This window comes from Scyliorhinus torazame, chromosome 26 (assembly GCF_047496885.1).
Source record: "Scyliorhinus torazame isolate Kashiwa2021f chromosome 26, sScyTor2.1, whole genome shotgun sequence".
In the NCBI taxonomy this organism is placed as follows: Eukaryota; Metazoa; Chordata; class Chondrichthyes; order Carcharhiniformes; family Scyliorhinidae; genus Scyliorhinus; species Scyliorhinus torazame.
In genome coordinates, this window is record NC_092732.1 from 24,732,923 (window position 1) to 24,751,322 (window position 18,400).

At 55.7% G+C, this 18,400-nt stretch overlaps 2 protein-coding genes across 2 annotated transcripts in view; one reads left to right on the forward strand and one right to left on the reverse strand.

The window, feature by feature from the left end:
• The window catches only part of LOC140402849 (NAD(P)H-hydrate epimerase-like), a 923,606-nt gene that overhangs the window by 510,611 nt on the left and 394,595 nt on the right, over positions 1–18,400 (reverse strand). The window lies entirely within an intron of this gene.
• LOC140402853 (brevican core protein-like) overlaps positions 18,038–18,400 on the forward strand; it is a 68,699-nt gene continuing 68,336 nt past the window's right edge. Inside the window, exon 1 of the mRNA XM_072490478.1 lies at positions 18,038–18,210. The gene's annotated coding sequence lies outside the window, so the exon portion shown is untranslated. The remainder of the gene's footprint in view (positions 18,211–18,400) is intronic.

Genomic DNA, 18,400 nt, shown 5'->3' on the forward strand with positions numbered 1-18,400 from the left:
TCCCTCAGTACTGACCCTCTGACAGTGCGGCGCTCCCTCAGTACTGACCCTCTGACAGTGCGGCGCTCCCTCAGTACTGACCCTCCGACAGTGCGGCGCTCCCTCAGTACTGACCCTCCGACAGTGCGGTGCTCCCTCAGCACTGACCCTCCCGGGCAGCACGGCGGCGCAGTGGGTTAGCCCTGCTGCCTCGCGGCGCCGAGGTCCCAGGTTCGATCCCGGCCCCGGGTCACTGTCTGTGTGGAGTTTGCACATTCTCCCCGTGTCTGCGTGGGTCTCACCCCCACAACCCAAAGGTGTGCAGGTTCGGTGGATTGGCCATGTTAATTTGCCGCTTAATTGGAAAAGTGTTTTAAAAAGCTGGTGGATGATCTCGTCTGGTGCAAATGGGGACAGCTACGAGAGAAAATGAGTGACCGTAATGCGGGGTGACGAAGTCCCTGCCCGGCTGTCAACTCGATGATTGGTGCCTTCCGGACCCTCTGATTATTCAGGAATCGAGCTCTCGGAGGTGAGTGGTCTACCGGCTCAGCTCCTCCCAGTCCAGGAGAAATTTGTTGGTCCACATTTCGTGTTGATGAAGCGCCGTGATCTGTCATCGAGAGGTAGCAGCGAACTGCCTCGGGGTGGGGCATTTACTGACCCCCCCCCCCCGGTCATCGCAGACTGAACACTTTGTCTGTTTGCCCGTCACCTCCAGTTTAAATTAACCTTTCCCCAACTCCAGTATCCTATCATGGCCTTGACCCCCCCCCGCAGCCCGCCCTCAGCAAGAACTCACCTTTATACAATATCCTCATAGAACATTACAGTGCAGTACAGGCCCTTCGGCCCTCGATGTTGCGCCGACCTGTGAAACCACTCTAAAGCCCATCTACACTATTCCCTTATCGTCCATATGTCTATCCAATGACCATTTGAATGTCCTTAGTGTTGGCGAGTCCACTACTGTTGCAGGCAGGGCATTCCACACCCTTACTACTCTCTGAGTAAAGAATCTACCTCTGACATCTGTCCTATATCTATCTCCCCTCAATTTAAAGCTATGTCCCCTCGTGCTAGGCATCATCATCCGAGGAAAAAGGCTCTCACTGTCCATCCTATCCAATCCTCTGATCATCTTGTATGCCTCAATTAAGTCACCTCTTAACCTTCTTCTCTCTAACGAAAACAGCCTCAAGTCCCTCAGCCTTTCCTCATAAGATCTTCCCTCCATACCAGGCAACATTCTGGTAAATCTCCTCTGCACCCTTTCCAATGCTTCCACATCCTTCCTATAATGCGGCGACCAGAATTGCATGCAATACTCCAAATGCGGCCGCACCAGAGTTTAGTACAGCTGCAACATGACCTCATGGCTCCGAAACTCAATCCCTCTACAAATAAAAGCTAACACACCATATGCCTTCTTAACAACCCCCTCAACCTGAGTGGCAACTTTCAGGGATTTATGTACATGGTCACCGAGATCTCTGCTCATCCACACTGCCAAGAATCTTACCATTAGCCCAGTACTCTGTCTTCCTGTTATTCCTTCCAAAATGAATCACCTCACATTTTTCTGCATTGAACTCCATTTGCCACCTCTCAGCCCAGCGCTGCAGCTTATCTATGTCCCTCTGTAACTTGTAACATCCTTCCGCACTGTCCACAACTCCACCGACTTTAGTGTCATCTGCAAATTTACTCACCCATCCTTCTACGCCCTCCAGGTCATTTATAAAAATGACAAACAGCAGTGGCCCCGAAACAGATCCTTGTGGTACACCACTAGTACCTGGACTCCAGTCTGATCATTTCCCATCAACCACCACCCTTTGTCTTCTTCCAGCTAGTCAATTTCTGATCCAAACTGCAAAATCACGTTGAATCCCATGCCTCCGTATTTTCTGGAGTAGCCTACCTTGGGGAAACTTATCAAACGCTTTACTGAAATCCATGTACACCACATCAACTGCTTTACCCTCATCCACCTGTTTGGTCACCTTCTCAAATAACTCAATAAGGTTTGTGAGACACGACCTACTCTTCACGAAACCGTGTCGACTATCTCTAATCAAATTATTCCTTTCCAGATGATTATACATCCTATCTCTTATAAACCTTTCCAAGATTTTGCCCACAACAGAAGTAAGGCTCACTGGTCTATAGTTACCGGGGTTGTCTCTACTCCCCTTGAACAAGGGGACAACATTTGCTATCCTCCAGTCTTCTGGCACTATTCTTGTATTCAAAGATGACTTAAAGATCAAAGCCAAAGGCTCAGTAATCTCCTCCCTATCTTCCCAGAGAATCCTAGGATAAATCCCATCCGGCCCAGGGGACTTATCTATTTTAACACTTTCCAGAATTGTTAACACCTCCTCCTTATGAACCTCAAGCCCTTCTAGTCTAGTAGCCTGTATCTCAGTATTCTCCTCGACAATATTGTCTTTTTCCTGTGTGAATCCTGAAGAAAAATATTCGTTTAGCACTTCTCCTATCTCCTCGGACTCCAAGCACAACTTCCCACTACTGTCCTTGACTGGCCCTACTCTTACCCTAGTCATTCTTTTATTCCTGACATATCTAAAGAAAGCTTTAGGGTTATCCTTGATCCTACCTGCCAAAGACTTCTCATGTCCCCTCCTGGCTCTTCTTCGCTCTCTCTTTAGGTCCTTCCTAGCTAACTTGTAACTCTCGAGCGCCCTAACTGAACCTTCATGTCTCATCTTTACATAAGCCTCCTTCCTCTTGACAAGTGTTTCGACTGCTTTAGTAAACCATGGTTCCCTTGCTCGACCACTTCCTCTCTGCCTGACAGGTACATACTTATCTAGGACACGCAGTAGCTGTTCCTTGAACAAGCTCCACATTTCCATTGTGCCCATCCCCTGCAGTTTTCCTCTCCATCCGATGCATCCTAAGTCATGCCTCATCGCATCATAATTGCCTTTCCCCCAGATATAAACTCTTGCCCTGCGGTATATACCTATCCCTTTCCATCACTAAAGTAAATGTAATTGAATTGTGGTCACTATCACCAAAGTGCTCACCTACCTCCAAATCTAACACCTGCCCTGGTTCATTACCCAGTACCAAATCCAATATGGCCTCGCCTCTCATTGGCCTATCTACATACTGTGTCAGGAAACCCTCCTGCACACATTGGACAAAAATGGACCCATCTAAAGTACTCGAAGTATAGAGTTTCCAGTCAATATTTGGAAAGTTAAAGTCCCCCATAACAACTACCCTGTTGCTTTCGCTCCTATCCAGAATCATCTTTGCAATCCTTTCCTCGACATCTCTGGAACTTTTCGGAGGCCTATAGAAAACCCCTAACAGGGTGACCTCTCCTTTCCTGTTTCTAACCTCAGTCCATACTACCTCAGTAGACGAGTCCTCATCAAACGTCCTTTCTGCCACCGTAATACTGTCCTTGACTAACAATGCCACCCCTCCCCCTCTTTTACCGCCTTCCCTGAGCTTACTGAAATATCTAAACCCCGGCACCTGCAACAACCATTCCTGTCCCTGCTCTATCCATGTCTCCGAAATGGCCACAACATCGAAGTCCCAGGTACCAACCCATGCCGCAAGTTTGGGGCAGCACGGTAGCATAGTGGTTAGCACAATTGCTTCACAGCTCCAGGGTCCCAGGTTCAATTCCTGGCTTGGGTTACTGTCTGTGCGGAGTCTGCACGTTCTCCCCGTGTGTGCGTGGGTTTCCTCCGGGTGCTCCGGGTTCCTCCCACAGTCCAAAGATGTGCAGGTTAGGTGGATTAGCCGTGCTAAATTGTCCCTTAGTGTCCACAATTGCCCTTAGTGTTGGGTGGGGTTACCGGGACAGGGTGGGGGTGTGGGTTTGGGTCGGGTGCTCTTTCCAAGAGCCGGTGCAGACTCGATGGGCCGAATGGCCTCCTTCTGCACTGTAAATTCTATGAATTCACCCACTTTATTCCGGATGCTCCTGGCATTGAAGAAGACACACTTTAAACCACCTCCCTGCCTGCCAGTACACTCCTGCAACTTTGAAACCTTACTCATGACCTCACTACTCCCAACCTCCTGTATACTGGAGCTACAATTCAGGTTCCCAAGCCCCTGCTGAACTAGTTTGAACCCTCCCGAAGAGGATTAGCAAATTTCCCCCTGAGAATATTGGTACCCCTCTGGTCCAGGTGTAGACCATCTCGTTTGTAGAGGTCCCACCGACCCCAGTATGAGCCCCAATTATCCAGAAATCTGAAACCCTCCCTCCTGCACCATCCCTGTAGCCACGTGTTCAACTCCTCCCTCTCCCTATTCCTCGTCTCGCTAGCACGTGGCATGGGTAACAACCCAGAGATAATAACTCTGTCCTAGATCTAAGTTTCCACCCTAGCTCCCTGAATTCCTGCCTTACATCCCTATCCCTTTTCCTACCTATGTCATTGGTACCTATGTGGACCACGACTTGGGGCTGCTCCCCCTCCCCCTTAAGGATCCCGAAAACACGATCCGAGACATCACGCACCCTGGCACCTGGGAGGCAACACACCAACCGCGATTCCCACAGAATCTCCTATCTATCCCCCTAACTATGGAGTCTCCAATGACTAATGCTCTACTCCTCTCCCCCCTTCTCTTCTGAGCAACAGGGACAGACTCTTTGCCAGAGACCTGTACCCCATGGCTTACCCCTGGTAAGTCCCCCCTCCCCAACAATATCCAAAGCGGTATACTTGTTACTAAGGGGAACGACCACAGGGGATCCCTGTACTGACTGCTTCCTCCCAGCCCCTCTCACCGTCACCCATCTATCTTTATTCTTCGGAGTAACTACATCCCTGAAGCTTCTATCTATGACCACCTCTGCCTCCCGAATGATCCGAAGTTCATCCAGCTCCAGCTCCAGTTCCCTAACGCGGTTTCGGAGGAGCTGGAGATGGGTGCACTTCCCACAGATTAAATCAGCAGGGACACTGACGGCGTCCCTCACCTCAAACATTCTGCAGGAGGAACATTGCACTGCCTTCCCTGCCATCCCCTCTAGATAAAAAAAGAAAGAACTTGCCTGTTATTCATTCCCCTTCTCAGCAAGCACTCACTCAGCAACCTCTGCGCCCCGCACGATAACACTGCAGGCTGTGACGTCATGGTTCAACTTCTTTCTATTTCTACCTGCCCTCGAGCCTTCCTCTTGATCTTTACAGCATTTCTTTTGGGTTAGAAGAGGGGGTAGGGAGGGAAACACTGAAGAAGTGTTTTGGGTTTAAGTGTCACTTGACAACAGCTCCTCCACAAACCACCTTCAAGTTAGGGTGAGCACACGGACATATGCAAATTTCCCCCGCAACAGCCAATCAGCAGCTCCGCGCTACTGGCCTCTGCTGGATGCTTGTCTTCACTTGAACAGCTAGGGTCTCTTGCTCAGGTACACCTCCAAGTTAGGGTGAGCACACGGACGTATGCAAAATACCCCCGCAACAGCCAATCACCAGCTCCGCTCTACCGCCCTCAGCTTAAGACAACACCTCGAGGGGCATCACGTGTCAGATTTGAAAGTTTCTGAATACCCTTTGAGCACAGTTTCGCCATTGAGCCACCTGAGCAGATATTCGGGACAGGCAGGCATAAGAGGGCGGTTTTAGAGGGCCTCTTAGAGGAGGAGAGCGAGGCGGACAGACACGGAGCGAGGCGAACAGACACGAGGGTGACAGACAAACGGAGTGAGGGACTGATAGTCGGATGGAGCGAAGTGGACAGACAGGCGGAGCGAGGCGGACAGAGACGCTGCGAGGTGGACAGACAGACGGAGCGAAGCGGACAGACAGGAGGAGCGAGGCGGACAGAGACGGTGCGAGGTGGACAGACAGACGGAGCGAGGTGGACAGACGGAGCAAGGGTGACAGACAGACGGAGTGAGGTGGACAGACAGGAGGAGCGAGGCGGACAGAGACGGTGCGAGGTGGACAGACAGACGGAGCAAGGTGGACAGACGGAGCAAGGGTGACAGACAGACGGAGTGAGGTGGACAGAGACGGTGCGAGGTGGACAGACAGACGGAGCGAGGCGGACAGACGGAGTGAGGCGGACAGACAGACGGAGTGAGGCGGACAGAGACGCTGCGAGGCGGACAGACAGACAGACGGAGCGAGGTGGACAGACAGGCGGAGCGAGGTGGACAGACAGACGGAGCGAGGTGGACAGACGGACGGAGCGAGGCGGACAGACAGGGAGCGAGGGTGACAGACGGACGGAGCGAGGCGGACAGACAGGGAGCGAGGGTGACAGACGGAGCGAGGTGGACAGACGGAGCGAGGCGGACAGACAGACGGAGCGAGGCGGACAGACGGACGGACGGAGCGAGGCGGACAGACAGACGGAGCGAGGCGGACAGACGGACGGAGCGAGGCGGACAGACAGACGGAGCGAGGCGGACAGACAGACGGAGCGAGGGTGACAGACAGACGGAGCGAGGCGGACAGACGGACGGAGCGAGGCAGACAGACGGACGGAGCGAGGCGGACAGATGGACGGACAGAGCGAGGCAGACAGACGGACGGAGCGAGGCAGGCAGACGGACGGAGCGAGGCAGACAGACAGACGGAGCGAGGCGGACAGACAGACGGAGTGAGGCGGACAGACAGACGGAGTGAGGCGGACAGACAGACGGAGTGAGGCGGACAGACGGACGGAGCGAGGCGGACAGACGGACGGAGCGAGGCAGACAGACAGACGGAGCGAGGCGGACAGACGGACGGAGCGAGGCAGACAGACGGACGGAGCGAGGCGGACAGATGGACGGACAGAGCGAGGCAGACAGACGGACGGAGCGAGGCAGACAGACAGACGGAGCGAGGCAGACAGACAGACGGAGCGAGGCGGACAGACAGACGGAGTGAGGCGGACAGACAGACGGAGCGAGGCGGACAGACGGACGGAGCGAGGCGGACAGATGGACGGACAGAGCGAGGCAGACAGACGGACGGAGCGAGGCAGACAGACGGACGGAGCGAGGCGGACAGACGGACGGAGCGAGGCGGACAGACGGACGGAGCGAGGCGGACAGATGGACGGACAGAGCGAGGCAGACAGACGGACGGAGCGAGGCGGACAGACGGACGGAGCGAGGCGGACAGACGGACGGAGCGAGGCGGACAGACGGACGGAGCGAGGGTGACAGACAGACGGAGCGAGGCGGACAGACAGACGGAGCGAGGCGGACAGACAGACGGAGTGAGGCGGACAGACGGACGGAGCGAGGCAGACAGACGGACGGAGCGAGGCGGACAGATGGACGGACAGAGCGAGGCAGACAGACGGACGGAGCGAGGCGGACAGACAGACGGAGCGAGGCGGACAGACAGACGGAGTGAGGCGGACAGACGGACGGAGCGAGGCAGACAGACGGACGGAGCGAGGCGGACAGATGGACGGACAGAGCGAGGCAGACAGACGGACGGAGCGAGGCGGACAGACGGACGGAGCGAGGCGGACAGACGGACGGAGCGAGGCAGACAGACAGACGGACGGAGTGAGGCAGACAGACGGATGGAGCGAGGCGGACAGACAGACGGACGGAGCGAGGCGGACAGACGGACGGAGCGAGGCGGACAGACGGACGGAGCAAGGCGGACAGACGGACGGAGCGAGGCGGACAGACGGACGGAGCGAGGCGGACAGACGGACGGAGCGAGGCGGACAGACAGACGGAGTGAGGCGGACAGACGGACGGAGCGAGGCGGACAGATGGACGGACAGAGCGAGGCAGACAGACGGACGGAGCGAGGCGGACAGACGGACGGAGCGAGGCGGACAGACGGACGGAGCGAGGCGGACAGACGGACGGAGCGAGGGTGACAGACGGACGGAGCGAGGCGGACAGACGGACGGAGCGAGGCGGACAGACGGACGGAGCGAGGCGGACAGACGGACGGAGCGAGGCGGACAGACGGACGGAGCGAGGCGGACAGACGGACGGAGCGAGGCGGACAGACGGACGGAGCGAGGCAGACAGACGGAGCGAGGCGGACAGACGGACGGAGCGAGGCAGACAGACGGACGGAGCGAGGCGGACAGATGGACGGACAGAGCGAGGCAGACAGACGGACGGAGCGAGGCAGACAGACAGACGGAGCGAGGCGGACAGACAGACGGAGCGAGGCGGACAGACAGACGGAGTGAGGCGGACAGACAGACGGAGTGAGGCGGACAGACGGACGGAGCGAGGCGGACAGATGGACGGACAGAGCGAGGCAGACAGACGGACGGAGCGAGGCAGACAGACGGACGGAGCGAGGCGGACAGACGGACGGAGCGAGGGGACAGACGGACGGAGCGAGGCGGACAGATGGACGGACAGAGCGAGGCAGACAGACGGACGGAGCGAGGCGGACAGACGGACGGAGCGAGGCGGACAGACGGACGGAGCGAGGCGGACAGACGGACGGAGCGAGGGTGACAGACAGACGGAGCGAGGCGGACAGACGGACGGAGCGAGGCAGACAGACGGACGGAGCGAGGCGGACAGACGGACGGAGCGAGGCAGACAGACGGACGGAGCGAGGCGGACAGATGGACGGACAGAGCGAGGCAGACAGACGGACGGAGCGAGGCAGACAGACGGACGGAGCGAGGCGGACAGACGGACGGAGCGAGGCAGACAGACGGACGGAGCGAGGCGGACAGATGGACGGACAGAGCGAGGCAGACAGACGGACGGAGCGAGGCGGACAGATGGACGGACAGAGCGAGGCAGACAGACGGACGGAGCGAGGCGGACAGATGGACGGACAGAGCGAGGCAGACAGACGGACGGAGCGAGGCAGACAGACGGAAGGAGCGAGGCGGACAGATGGACGGACAGAGCGAGGCGGACAGACGGACGGAGCGAGGCAGACAGATGGATGGAGCGAGGCGGACAGATGGACGGAGCGAGGCAGACAGATGGATGGAGCGAGGCGGACAGAGCGAGGCAGACAGACGGATGGAGCTAGGCGGACAGACAGACGGACAGAGCCAGACAGACAGACGGACGGAGCGAGGCGGGCAGACAGACGGATGGAGCGAGGCGGACAGGTGGACGGAGCGATGCGGGCAGACAGACGGATGGAGCGAGGCGGACAGATGGACGGAGCGATGCGGGCAGACAGACCGGGATGGAGCCAGACGGACGGACGGTGTGAGATGCACAGACGGAGTGAGGCAGAGCAATAGAGAGAGAAACTGAGTGGGTATGGGACTACCGGGCAAGGGGAGAGTGGGGGGACTAACGGGGGGGGGGGGGGGGGGGGCATGACTGGGGGAGCGGTGGGCTGGAGGAGATTGCATAGACAGGGAGGGGGTGTAGGGGCTGGAGGAGGTTACAGAGATAGGGAGGGGGTTGCAGGGGCTGGAGGAGGTTTCAGAGATAGGGAGGGGGTGTAGGGGCTGGAGGAGGTAACAGAGATAGGGAGGGGGTGTAGGGGCTGGAGGAGGTTACAGAGATAGGGAGGGGGTTGCAGGGGCTGGAGGAGGCTACAGAGATAGGGAGGGGGTGTAGGGGCTGGAGGAGGTTACAGAGATAGGGAGCGGGTGTAGGGGCTGGAGCAGGTTACAGAGATAGGGAGAGGGTGTAGGGGCTGGAGGTGGTTACAGAGATAGGGAGGGGGTGTAGGGGCTGGAGGTGGTTACAGAGATAGGGAGGGGGTGTAGGGGCTGGAGGAGGTTGTACCGGCTGGAGGTGGTTACAAAGATAGGGAGGGGGGGTACGGGCTGGAGGAGATTACATAGATAGGGAGGGGGTGTAGGGGCTGGAGGAGGTTACAGAGATAGGGAGGGGTGTAGGGGCTGGAGGAGGTTACAGAGATAGGGAGGGGGTGTAGGGGCTGGAGGAGGTCACAGAGATAGGGAGGGGGTTGCAGGGGCTGGAGGAGGTTTCAGAGATAGGGAGGGGGGTGTAGGGGCTGGAGGTGGTTACAGAGATAGGGAGGGGGGTGTAGGGGGCTGGAGGTGGTTACAGAGATAGGGAGGGGGTGTACGGGCTGGAGGAGATTACATAGATAGGGAGGGAGTGTAGGGGCTGGAGAAGGTTACAGAGATAGGGAGGGGGTTGCAGGGGCTGGAGGAGGTTTCAAAGATAGGGAGGGGGTGTAGGGTCTGGAGGAGGTTACAGAGATAGGGAGGGGGTGTAGGGACTGGAGGAGGTTTAGGGGCTGGAGGAGGTTACAGAGATAGGGAGGGGGTTGCAGGGGCTGGAGGAGGTTACAGAGATAGGGAGGGGGGTACGGGCTGGAGGAGATTACATAGATAGGGAGGGGGTGTAGGGGCTGGAGGTGGTTACAGAGATAGGGAGGGAGTGTAGGGGCTGGAGAAGGTTACAGAGATAGGGAGGGGGTTGTAGGGGTTGGAGGTGGTTACAGAGATAGGGAGGGGGTTGTAGGGGCTGGAGGAGGTTACAGAGATAGGGAGGGGGTGTAGGGGCTGGAGGAGGTTACAGAGATAGGGAGGGGGTGTAGGGGCTGGAGGAGGTTACAGAGATAGGGAGGGGGTGTAGGGGCTGGAGGAGGTTACAGAGATAGGGAGGGGGTGTAGGGACTGGAGGAGGTTACAGAGATAGGGTAGGGGTGGAGGAGGTTACAGAGATAGGGAGGGGGTGGAGGAGGTTACATAGATAGGGAGGGGGTTGTAGGGGCTGGAGGTGGTTACAGAGATAGGGAGGGGGGTGTAGGGGCTGGAGGTGGTTACAGAGATTGGGAGGGGGTGTACGGGCTGGAGGAGATTACATAGATAGGGAGGGGGTGTAGGGGCTGGAGGAGGTTACAGAGAGAGGGAGGGGGTGTAGTGGCTGGAGGGGGTTACAGAGATAGGGAGGGGTGTAGGGGCTGGAGGAGGTTACAGAGAGAGGGAGGGGATGTTGGGGCTGGAGGACGTTACAGAGATAGGGAGGGGGGTGTAAGGGCTGAAGGAGGTTACAGAGATAGGGAGGGGGTGTAGGTGCTGGAGGGGGTTACAGAGATAGGGAGGGGGTGTAGGGGCTGGAGGATGTTACAGAGATAGAGAGGGGGTGTAGGGGCTGGAGGAGGTTACAGAGATCGGGAGGGGGTGTAGGGGCTGGAGGAGGTCACAGAGATAGGGAGGGGGTTGCAGGGGCTGGAGGAGGTTTCAGAGATAGGGAGGGGGGTGTAGGGGCTGGAGGTGGTTACAGAGATAGGGAGGGGGGTGTAGGGGGCTGGAGGTGGTTACAGAGATAGGGAGGGGGTGTACGGGCTGGAGGAGATTACATAGATAGGGAGGGAGTGTAGGGGCTGGAGAAGGTTACAGAGATAGGGAGGGGGTTGCAGGGGCTGGAGGAGGTTTCAAAGATAGGGAGGGGGTGTAGGGTCTGGAGGAGGTTACAGAGATAGGGAGGGGGTGTAGGGACTGGAGGAGGTTTAGGGGCTGGAGGAGGTTACAGAGATAGGGAGGGGGTTGCAGGGGCTGGAGGAGGTTACAGAGATAGGGAGGGGGGTACGGGCTGGAGGAGATTACATAGATAGGGAGGGGGTGTAGGGGCTGGAGGTGGTTACAGAGATAGGGAGGGAGTGTAGGGGCTGGAGAAGGTTACAGAGATAGGGAGGGGGTTGTAGGGGTTGGAGGTGGTTACAGAGATAGGGAGGGGGTTGTAGGGGCTGGAGGAGGTTACAGAGATAGGGAGGGGGTGTAGGGGCTGGAGGAGGTTACAGAGATAGGGAGGGGGTGTAGGGGCTGGAGGAGGTTACAGAGATAGGGAGGGGGTGTAGGGGCTGGAGGAGGTTACAGAGATAGGGAGGGGGTGTAGGGACTGGAGGAGGTTACAGAGATAGGGTAGGGGTGGAGGAGGTTACAGAGATAGGGAGGGGGTGGAGGAGGTTACATAGATAGGGAGGGGGTTGTAGGGGCTGGAGGTGGTTACAGAGATAGGGAGGGGGGTGTAGGGGCTGGAGGTGGTTACAGAGATTGGGAGGGGGTGTACGGGCTGGAGGAGATTACATAGATAGGGAGGGGGTGTAGGGGCTGGAGGAGGTTACAGAGAGAGGGAGGGGGTGTAGTGGCTGGAGGGGGTTACAGAGATAGGGAGGGGTGTAGGGGCTGGAGGAGGTTACAGAGAGAGGGAGGGGATGTTGGGGCTGGAGGACGTTACAGAGATAGGGAGGGGGGTGTAAGGGCTGAAGGAGGTTACAGAGATAGGGAGGGGGTGTAGGTGCTGGAGGGGGTTACAGAGATAGGGAGGGGGTGTAGGGGCTGGAGGATGTTACAGAGATAGAGAGGGGGTGTAGGGGCTGGAGGAGGTTACAGAGATCGGGAGGGGGTGTAGGGGCTGGAGGAGGTTACAGAGATCGGGAGGGGGTGTAGGGGCTGGAGGAGGTTACAGAGATAGGGAGGGGGTGTAGGAGCTGGAGGAGGTTACAGAGATAGGGAGGGAGTGTAGGGGCTGGAGGAGGTTACAGAGATGGGGAGGGGGTGCATTTGGATGCTTTCTTGGAGGTTCCACAGCCCTGTCCCTCCCTCCCCATCCAGCCCGATTGCCACTCTAATCGGAAAGCGGACTGCCGACTGCCCGGCCCCCAAGGGGACCATTGTTCTCAATGTGCCGACGAGCGTTCCTCAGTGCCAGCAGCCATGTCCCGGATTGATCTGAAATTCCCGCACGCCCCAGACCATCTCTGGAGCTGAATAGACCACCGTGTTTTGGGCTTTTCCATGGTCACTCTCTCATTCCAGTCTCTGTTCCTTGGGGGGGGGGGGGGGGGTGCGAGGGCCTGCGTTAACGCCTCCGGGAGCGATTCTTTACAAACCGCTGACACCCCGCGCGCCTCCGTGAGGCCGCTGACCGGAGAGGGGTCCGCGTGGCACGTAAACGAGGGCGGTCCTGGAGATGGGGAAGGTGGGGACAGAAGAGGGTGAAGCGAGGGTTCCCAATCTTTCCCCTCTGCCGAGCCCCGACCTTTGCAAGCGGTTCCGCGCTGCTGCCCATCGCGTCCTGGGCAACCAGGCTGCAGCGCGGGCAGCCCTGATGAATGGTGAGAGAGTGAAAAGCTGGCCAGCTGCCTGGCTCCGAGACAGAGCTCCATTCAGAGGCACAACTCGCCAGCGAGGCGGACAGTGGACAGCGAAGCTCTTGCCAAGCTTGTCAGATCAGTGGTGCCCGATGAGTCTTTTGTGTCCCGCCTCCACTTTTTAACAGCAAACCTGCAAAGGCAAGTCCTTTTTCCTTCAGCCTTGGCCGGCTGGACCCAGCATCTATTCCCCATCCCTAATTGCCCCTCGAGAAGGTGGGGGTGGGAGGGGGGGGGGGGGCGCCATCTTGAACCTGCTGCAGTCCCGTCTGGTGTAGGTACGCCCTCTGTGCTGTTAGGGAGGGAGTTCCGCGATTCTGACCCCGGCCACAGTGAAGGAACGGCCGATATATTCCCGAGCCGGGATGGCGAGCGGCTCGGAGGGGGAACTTGCAGGTGGGGGTGGGGGGGGGGTGTGTTCCCCGTGTGTCTGCCGCCCCCCCCCCTTGTCCTTCAAGATGGTTGGGGTGGCGGGTTTGGAAGGTGCTGTCGAAGAAGCCTCGGCAAGTCGCTGCGGTGCGTCTTACAGTGCCACATCGGAAGGTAGCTAATCATCGAGTAAGGACAGCAGATTTGCATCCCCGAGGACATTAGTGAGCTGCTGGGTTTTTTAATGAGATTCCGTCAAGCTCAAGGACGCTGGAATAAAATTTTTTTTTTAAAATGCAGCATTTAAGTACTCGCAAACTACCCCAATGGGATCAGAACCTGAATTGTCTTAATCCCTGACCTCTGCTTTCCTAACCCAGATGCAAAAAACATTCTGCTCAATAACCCTCAAGTGACATTCTCCTATGTAAACAGTTGTGTGTAACGGCGCAGTTCCAGACTCCAGCCAGCTGGTGGCGAAGGTTGCAGAACTCTGCCCTCCTCCCTTTCAAATTTATCATCACTATGTATCTTTTTTAAAAAAACTTCTGTTATCGTATGTGCAACGTGAGGTGCAGGAGGGGGTGCATTTTTACGGTGAGTATATAAGTCCCCTCGCAATGGAGAGGGAGACTTTTAACATTGTGGAATCGTGCCCAAAGTGGTGCCGGAAAGGCCTTGATGTTATATGCTGTCGGGCTGTTCGACTGTGAGGTACGTCGCGGTCTGAACCTGGAAGATCAGCCAGTGTCCCTGTTTCCCGATCATACAGTTACTTCTCCACCACCAATTTCTCCCATTCCACCCCACCCCACCTGATGTTGCAACGTGGGCAACACGGTAGCCCAGTGGTTAGCACAGTTGCTTCACAGCTCCAGGGTCCCGGGTTCGATTCCCGGCTCGGGTCACTGTCTGTGCGGAGTCTGCATGTTCTCCCCGTGGTGTGCGTGGGTTTCCTCCGGGTGCTCCGGTTTCCTCCCACAGTCCAAAGATGTGCGGGTTAGGTGGATTGGCCGTGATGAATTGCCCTTCGTGTCCAAAAAAGGTGAGGTGGGGCTACAGGGATAGGGTGGAGGTGTGGGCTTAAGTAGGGTGCTCTTGCTGCAGTTTCGAGTCCTGTTTTGCTGCAGTTCGTAGAGGTTCTTTGAAGTCAATAAATTGTGCGGACTCCTTGCTGTGTAAGTGGACTATTTGCCATAAGATGGACTACCGGCAGGCTGCTGGCACAGAGACAGGCACTTCGGCCCATCCATCGTGCCTGGGCCAGCACCGATTAACACCATTCCCCCCCCCCCGTAAAACCTACTACTTCCTGAGCCTCCGCTCCAACCGGTTGAAATGGTCTCACCTTCCTCACTCGATACAAACTTATGAGTTAGGAATAAGCCACTCAGCCCCTCGAGCCCTGCTATCCTATTCAATAAGATCGTGACTGATCTGGTTGCAACCTCATTCCTGTCGACGCCCCCCCCCCCCCCCTCGTTAATCAGGAATCTCGCCAGCTCTGCCTTAATCATATTCCCAGATTCTGCACCCACCGCCTTCTGGGGAAGGGAAGAGTTCCAGAGACAGACTCGCTTTGGCCATGTTTTTCCCGTTTGGGTTTGTTTCCTTAGAATCGTAGGAGGCCGTTCGTCCCATCGAGTCTGCACCAAACTTCCTAAAGAAGGCCCGATCTAAGCCCACTCCCCCATCCTATCCCCGTAATCCCACCTAACCTGCACATCTTTGGACACTAAGGGACAATTTAGCACGGCCGATTCACCTAACCTGCACATCTTTGGACACTAAGGGACAATTTAGCACGGCCAATCCACCTAACCTGCACATCTTTGGCCACTAAGGGACAATTTAGCATGGCCAATCCACCTAACCTGCACATCTTTGGACACTAAGGGACAATTTAGCACGGCCAATCCACCTAACCTGCACATCTTTGGACACTAAGGGGCAATTTAACACGGCCAATCCACCTAACCTGCACATCTTTGGACACTAAGGGGCCAATTTAGCACGGCCGATTCACCTAACCTGCACATCTTTGGACACTAAGGGACAATTTAGCATGGCCAATCCACCTAACCTGCACATCTTTGGACACTAAGGGGCCAATTTAGCACGGCCGATTCACCTAACCTGCACATCTTTGGACACTAAGGGACAATTTAGCACGGCCGATTCACCTAACCTGCACATCTTTGGACACTAAGGGACAATTTAGCACGGCCAATCCACCTAACCTGCACATCTTTGGACACTAAGGGGCCAATTTAGCACGGTCGATTCACCCAAGCTGCACATCTTTGGACACCAAGGGACAATTTAACACGGCCAATCCACCCAACCTGCACATCTTTGGACACTAAGGGGCAATTTAGCACGGCCAATCCACCTAACCTGCACATCTTTGGACACTAGGGGACAATTTAGCACGGCCCATCCACCTAACCTGCACATCTTTGGACACTAAGGGACAATTTAGCAATGGCCAATCCACCTAACCTGCACATCTTTGGACACTAGGGGACAATTTAGCACGGCCAATCCACCTAACCTCCACATCTTTGGACACTAGGGGACAATTTAGCACGGTCAATCCACCTAACCCGCACATCTTTGGACACTAAGGGACAATTTAGCACGGCCAATCCACCTAACCTGCACATCTTTGGACACTAAGGGACAATTTAGCACGGCCAATCCACCTAACCTGCACATCTTTGGACACTAAGGGACAATTTAGCACGGCCGATCCACCTAACCTGCACATCTTTGGACACTAGGGGACAATTTAGCATGGCCGATCCACCTAACCTGCACATCTTTGGACACTAAGGGACAATTTAGCACGGCCAATCCACCTAACCTGTACATCTTTGGACACTAGGGGACAATTTAGCACGGCCAATCCACCCAACCTGCACATCTTTGGACACTAAGGGACAATTTAGCAATGGCCAATCCACCTAACCTGCACATCTTTGGACACTAGGGGACAATTTAGCACAGCCAATCCACCTAACCTCCACATCTTTGGACACTAGGGGACAATTTAGCACGGTCAATCCACCTAACCCGCACATCTTTGGACACTAAGGGACAATTTAGCACGGCCAATCCACCTAACCTGCACATCTTTGGACACTAAGGGACAATTTAGCACGGCCAATCCACCTAACCTGCACATCTTTGGACACTAAGGGACAATTTAGCACGGCCGATCCACCTAACCTGCACATCTTTGGACACTAAGGGACAATTTATCACTGCCAATCCACCTAACCTGCACATCTTTGGACACTAGGGGACAATTTAGCACGGCCGATCCACCTAACCTGCACATCTTTGGACACTAGGGGACAATTTAGCACGGCCAATCCACCTAACCTGCACATCTTTGGACACTAGGGGACAATTTAGCACGGCCAATCCACCTAACCTGCACATCTTTGGACACTAGGGGACAATTTAGCACAGTCAATCCACCTAACCTGCACATTATTGGGCTGTGGGAGGAAACCAGAGCACCCGGAGGAAACCCACACAGACATGGGGGAGAACATGCAGACTCCGCACACAGACAGTCACCCCGAGGCCGGAATCGAATCCTGGCGCTGTGATGCAGTGGTGCCAACCGCCATACCCACCCCAGTGACTGTCTCGTGTTGAGGGACCCCCCCGTCCCCTCCCATTCTCACCGCCCCAACCCCCACACGCACACACACAAAGTGGAAACATCATCTCTACCTCCAGCCCTCGTGTCATCTTAAAAGACCTCGACCAGGTGTGTGTGTGTGTCCCACCCCCACTCACCTCTCCCCCACCCCCACTCACCTCTCCCCCACCTCACACTGGGGGTGAGCGTTTAAACAATGATGCCACATTTTTTAAAAAATGCATGGTCACTCCTGATGCATTGAAAACAAGGCCAGCAGCGCGAGTTCAGTCCCCGTACCCGCTGAGAATTCGCCCTCCGTGTACCCGAACAGGCGCCGGAATGTGGCGACTAGGGGCTTTTCACAGCAACTTCATTGCAGTGTGAATGTAAGCCTACTTGTGACAATAAAGATGATTATTTTTATTAATTCTCCCTCTGTGTACCCGAACAGGCGCTGGAATGTGGCGACTAGGGGCTTTTCACAGTAACTTCATTGCAGTGTTAATGTAAGCCTGCTTGTGACAATAAAAGGCTATTTATTTATTTCATTTATTTATTTCAAGGAAATGTCTATTGTAAATAACTTTCTCTCTCTCTCTCTGTCTGATTTGCAAAATCTGTGCTCTGCAGTAAGTGCTTCTGTGCAAACCCAAAACACATCCCCAGCAGCCGATGGATCAGGAAAGGAGGGAGGGAGGGAGAGAGAGAGATGCTGCAGTGACATTGACTGGGACACAGACGCATGCGCTCCCAGATGGGACTGAAGAGCAAAACGGGGAATTATTCTAAAACTTTACAAGGGGCTTCTAAACATCCCCCCCTCCCCCTCCCCCAGCCTGATAACTCTTTTTGAAGAATAATTATTTTCCTTAACGTGGAAGCAAATAGTTTATTTATTCCTGGCCCTCACTCAGGCAGTTTTAAACTAATTAATTCCAGTCTTTAATTTTTCTACCGTATGGAGAGTGTCAGCGAGCTGGTGAGTGCGTTGAAAGGATTATTCTCTAACCACCCCCCCCCTATCCAGCTCAGACCTTTGGGCTAATTCCAGCTCCCACACTGAGATCTCTCTCCTTCTCCCACACTCAGATCTCCCTTCCTCTCCCACACTCACATCTCTCTCCTTGGCGTTTGCAGGCGATCAGACAGCTTGACCTGGAGGTGAGTTGCTATTCCATCTCCGTGTCTCTCTCTCCCTCTCTTTGTCACTCTCTGTCTTTCTCTCTCTGTCTGTCTCTGTCTCTCTCTCTCTCTCTATATATATATATATATATATATCCCTCTCTCTGTCTCACTCTCTCTGTCTCTCCCTCTCTTTGTCACTCTCTGTCTTTCTCTGTCTGTCTCACTC